Source organism: Odontesthes bonariensis, chromosome 5 (genome assembly GCF_027942865.1).
Source record: "Odontesthes bonariensis isolate fOdoBon6 chromosome 5, fOdoBon6.hap1, whole genome shotgun sequence".
Classification (NCBI taxonomy): domain Eukaryota; kingdom Metazoa; phylum Chordata; class Actinopteri; order Atheriniformes; family Atherinopsidae; genus Odontesthes; species Odontesthes bonariensis.
The window spans coordinates 14933438-14939437 of NC_134510.1; positions in this window are offsets into that span (position 1 = coordinate 14933438).

The following is a 6000-nucleotide window of genomic DNA, read 5'->3' on the forward strand; positions in this document are numbered from 1 at the left end:
CCCCAATTTTTGACTTTTGCACAGGGTCTTTTATTCCAGTATTAATTTAAACACACAATCAATTGTAGACTCGTGGAAATGTGGAACCGAGATGTTGCTAGTATCATGGAACAGTTGATAGATATGGACCCCAAAAGATCATGACTCAGTTGGGTTTGGTTTTTCTTGTTCTAAAACAAGCCACACAATGCTCTCTTCACAAATTAATAATCCCCAGGTAGGATGAATAATTCAGTGTTGCGGGTTTTTTTGGAATTACTCATCTAAATATGTGTAATTCTGAACTTTTCTTTCTTTGTATTATTAACATTTTAATGGGGAAAACTAAAAGGTAACACCAGAATATGCTGAGCAGTCTATAGAGGTTGTTCTGTTGGATTCATCACTGCTATTTTCATTTAACGTGACAGAAAAATGTTATGGTTTCTATGTCTACTACTGTAAGACTCTGTAAGCAAGAAATGGGACGAGATTGTTGAGGAACATGTTGAGCAATTATCCGGGGAGGCACAGTTTGCTGTGGGCCTGTGTTCACTAAACATTTGACTCTGACAGTCATAATTTGTTCCGCCTCTCTTCTTTGTCCAGTATTGCAGCCTGAGGTTGAACACATATCCCCCACGAAGCCACATCCACCTGCAACTGAAGTGCAGTTGAAACATTAGAGGAGCAAAGTTATGAGCAAAAGAAATGCAAGCACTAATTCAAATCCCTGGGTTGGCCAAGACGAACAGAACGAGCAAGGATCGAATAAATAATGTTCTTTCCAACTGAATCTCTTGTCAGTATTACTTTTGAGCAAAGCATTTGAAACTTTGGTATTCCTGGTGTACATAAATAAGGTTGCATAACTCCTCCAAGTTCAAATCATAGAAAATGTGTGCTTAAAATGATGGCAAGGCATGAAAAGCCCAAGCTGCTCTGTTGCTTTCAGCTGTCTTTGTGCTTGGGGTTACTAACAGTGGTTTACCTTCAAGTGCAAGATCAAAAGGGTGCGGGTGTTGAAAACATTGTAGCCAACTGTCTTCTCCTACTTTTCCGACTTTATACATTGTGTGGTGATGTGTGTCTGCTTCAATTCCTTTCACAGGGAACCCTTTGATCTGCAGTTGTTTAAGTCAAAGACCGCAATTATCTCATCTGCGCAATGATATGACGGCGCCTCAATCAATCAGCCTTGCATTAATGATGATCAATGATGCTATAATAATTAGCATTCAGTTTAAAAAAAAAACACATTGTTGGCCACAAATGCTTATGTGGCGATTTAAAGGTCATATCAAAGAATTTTGCGGATAAGCACACAACATGCAGACTTCGTCAGTCGTACTTTTCTACTTTACTCTCACTAACAATACTTTACTTTTCTATTGCGCTCTCACCTGCGAATGGTTGGGTTAAGTGTTCAAAATAAATAGTTAGGGATCGAATTATATATACATGGTCTATGTGTTACAAAATAGATGGTTGGACAGTTTTAAAATCATGGGTCACAATTCCCGTATGGCACATGAATGCTGCCCTGCTGAAAACAACTTACAATTTACATTCATGGTTTGTGAAACCACTAAGTATTATACCAGTGGACAAATGTACATATTGCACATTTTCTTGTGTGACTGGTTGCACTTTCAGATAATTCTTTCGACCCTTTGTTGGGGAACACCCGTAATTTCCGGGAAACAGTTTTGCCGTTATGCGTGCAGTACACTTGTCGTGACAGGATTTATCGCAAGAGACATTCAGAATTTCAGCCTGTGTGTTTGATTGAAAAGTTAAAGAGTTTTGATTGAGTGGGGCTGAAGAAGCGTTTCGAGGTGTGGTTTCAGGACGTGAAAAGCAATTCCCAGGCAGTTCAGTCAGAAAACCACTGAAACTGGGCTGAGTGGATGTCGACAGGAAGACTTGTAGCTGGTGGTATAACGTTAGAGACAGAGAGCGCACACACACACATAAAAGATTGAGCTGGGTGTGATACAGTCATATAGAATCATCCAACACACACACACAGTAGGCTTTCTTGAGTGTTTCTCTTAGTAGTTCAGGTCAAATTGGTACCATGTGTCTCTGTTCTTAAATTCATCGCAAACCTTCTGTCTGGGATTTCTTTACATCTCTCTGGAGGCTTGTATACCAGACTGTGATTTACCCAAATTTGGGAAAATTGAGAATATCTTCCTTGTCCTCATCCCCTAAATACGCAAACAGTCGTCAGGTGAAATGATGTTTAGGGAGGGCAATAATTGAGCACTGACCTCCATCCTATAACATCCAATTAATTGCTTTTACATACAGCCTTTAAATCTCTATATGTGTATTTATATCTGTATATACCGCTTCTTTATTCTTTAGCACAGGGATCCCCAATCACTGGGCCATGGGCCAGGACTGGCAGTTAAATATTTGTCACCAGTTTTAATCATTTAAAGAAAGAAACAATATAGATAATTATGATACCAACCAAGGGTGAGTGACACTAATACCACAATCATATGGTTCTTTGTCCCTTCTGAATATGTTCAGTCACAGTGAAAAAGAACATAGCTCTGACAAAAGATTAGTTGTAGTTGTAATAAGTTGAAGTTGTATTATGCAAGTCTTTCCACTCTGCAGCCATCTCATAAAAGCTTCAGTGCAGCTATTTTAGGCTAACTAGGCCAAAATTATTATCTACATGAATGTGGAAGAAAACCATAAATGAAATTTCATCAGGAAATTAAAGTTGCATGTATGGAGTCACCATTGTCAGTTAAATCTGATAAGAATGATAAGAATAATAAGTTTGAAAATTCTAAAAAAAGATTTCTTTTCCCACAGGACATACTTTCACTATACACGCACAACGGCTGCATTTAGGGCTCAATTAAGAGTATTGTGCTTGTGGCTCCCAAGTCTGCTCTCTGGTTGGTACCACAGTGGGTGGCCCCTGCCACATCCCCCGGCCTTTTCTCACTGGTGGAACCGTTGCCTGTCTCTCTCTATGTTTTTTTTCCCTTTGTCTGTCTTCATCCTCATGAGTTGTGACTTAATCGGATAAGTTATATTTTTGGTTTCACAGCCAATTTGTTGTTTTGTCTGCGCTCTTCATTTTTGTGCACAGTCAAATGAAGCTTTCCTTTCAGAACGTGGCCAATGCAAAAACTTTAGGAGCTACATTTCTTTTTCTCGTGCCATTTTCAGAGCAGTTTATTGGAACAATTTTGTCGTGCAATGTTTTCACGTTTTTGAGTTGTCTGAAAGACTCATTTCGAATTTTTCATTTTCTAAATTTTGTATCCACGTGTCGTAATATTAGAATTCTTTGTGTGTGAGAGTGTTGCAGTTCTTGCTCGGCCATGTGTGTGCAATTCTCACAGTCTCAGCAAAAATAGTCATGAAAACGTTTTGCGAACAAAGCTGTTTTCAGTGTGCTTTTATGCAACTGGACTCAAAAAAGAACACAGTGTTGCAGAATATTTTGGAAATACAACAACTGCTGCATAACATATAAAAGGCAATAAATTCTGCATTTGGATGTGATAGGGTTTGGGAGATGAAGCTACAAACAGCTGTCAAGACAAGCAATTGAGTTTGACTTCCACACTGACCACTGATGTTTTAAAATAACTATATTTCAAAATATTATTTATGGATTCAGCAGTTTCTTTGCATATTTTATGAAAAACAGGCATCATTGGAAAATTGGCTGATGTTAGGCTCTGGAGACTACATGGCTCCATAGCAAAGCAGACTCTGTAATAATGAAAGAAACATACAGAATTGATGTTCATTAGTTCATACATACAATGTCACTATTGAACATTTTTCAGTAAGACTGGAGTGTGTGTATCTGTTTAATGTTGTTTTGCTTCAACTGACCATTGGGGTCCTATCTATTAGCCCAATGACTAGGGATTTAACCAGCTATTTTCAGATGTCTGCTCTACACACTGTATGATGTTGTTAATTATTTGTTACCCTCTTTTGGTGGACAGGATTTTTTTGGGTTTAAGTGTGTGGAAATCTGACTCTCCCCACTCATGGTATCCCTTCACCCCCTTATTGAGTGTTCTTAGGATGGTGTGTGATGTTCATGTGTGTTGTTTAGTGTCAGAACCCTTCCCCCTTCATTTGCTCTCTCCAGTCACAGCCAGCGCCAGCCCTGCTCCTTGTTAACTCTGCTTCACTTTTAGGCTACTGGGCCTGCAGTATTTTGTGGAATAGTTTGCAAGCAGTGAGTGTGTCTGTGCATTTTAGCATCTTGTATGTGTTTTTCGTCAAATTTGAAAGCAAACTGATGTTTATTTCTTTTGCTTTTTTTTATGGTTTCACATTTTGGTCCTTGTGTTTTCAAGCATGTGTGACCCTCTTGAGTCTCAAAGAGGTTAAACCCTCTGAGAATTCCTCTGGGGTACTATTTGTCTGGGTGGCAACACAATGAATAATCATATCCTCCTGCCTTATTAAAATTAAGAAGCCAAACTTCTGTACCTAAATAGACCCAATGAAACATCCCTGAGTTTAGAAAATTCATTTTGGTTTTGTGGCTTTCTGCCTTACTTTTATGAATTGTCACTAATCATCTTATTTGGTCACAAATGCTTAAGGAAAGCATTGTTTTCTATAGATGTTGGGTTTCTTACAACCTACACATAACACAGACCGACTTGTCTCCCAGTACTGCTTTTAATATCCCTCAATGGTCCTTCAGGGATGTATCCTCACATACATTCAAACACACACACACACACACACACACAGACATTAATCTTTTCCTCCACACAGTCAGTTGAGGTGGAGCAGTGCTGGTAATGGACAGAGGTAACCTTTGATCCCAAGAGGAAAGCGTCTCCCTCATCTTTCTCCTCCCCCCTCCTTCATCTGGGTGCAGGCTCAGAGTTTCCACTACTGCCATGATGACTTGAGCCACTATTATCTGCGGATAGAACCTATAGTCAGACACACACCCATTATTGTGTCCAACAAAAAAAGGAAGGCTTGATTTTGAGGGAAAGGAGAGTCAGAGCAGGAGATGCAGCAATCAGCTGGGTACTTGTGTTGATTTGCTCTGAATCACTGTGTGTGTATACTCATTAAAGACTTGTGGTTGGTGAGTGTTTCAGAGACCTTATTTAGAGAATCAACACGAGAGGGGGAGGAGGTTTGGGACTGGGAATACCACACCCATCTTGGTGTAGTGCTGTTACCAAGGTGATTTGTAAAACCAGACCACCATGCTGACTAAAGAAGAGAAAGTTTCAAGTTTTAAAGGATTACTCTGTCCACACACGTACCTCTGTCTGTCCCCTCTCCTACCATACATTGGTTTTAATTTTTCTTCATTTTCTCTTTGTGTGTGTTCTGTTCTGTGTTGTGTTTCTCATCTCCTCTCCTCTTCTCTATTGGCCTCCATCCTCACCCGTCTGACGTCTCAGCCAGTACTGGGTGTTATTTGAGGTCACACAGACCTCAGGGCCGCAACCTGTGAGAATTACAGTTGACATGCATTCAATCACCGTCTCCCCTCACAGGACAATGAGCAGCATTTACCAACAGCTCCATATGTTTGCCACATGGCAACACAGAGAGATTATAACATTACAAGCCAGAATGTACTCATAGCGTGTTCAAGTTTTTACTGTACTTTGACTTGGAACAGAGTTTCTGCTGAATGCAAACTCCAGCCCTAACAATGTAATCGACACCCTGTCACGTTGTGGTGTAGAAGGGGAGGACACGGATGCGGACTTATAAAGAAAAGGGTGATTTATTAACAAAAAACAAAGTACAACATAAAACGCGGCAGAGCCGGAGAAAAACTGAGCTATAAACAAAAACAAAATTACTTGACATGGCATGGAATAAATACTTAACTTAGTCGTTGAAACATGGCATGAGAACTAACCGCAACAACAGCAACAACACTAGTGACATCAACATCAACAAAGATCCGGCAAACTGAAAGGGGAGGCAGGAAACTAAATAGGGATTGAGTGATTAAGTGAGTGGGTGCAGCTGGTT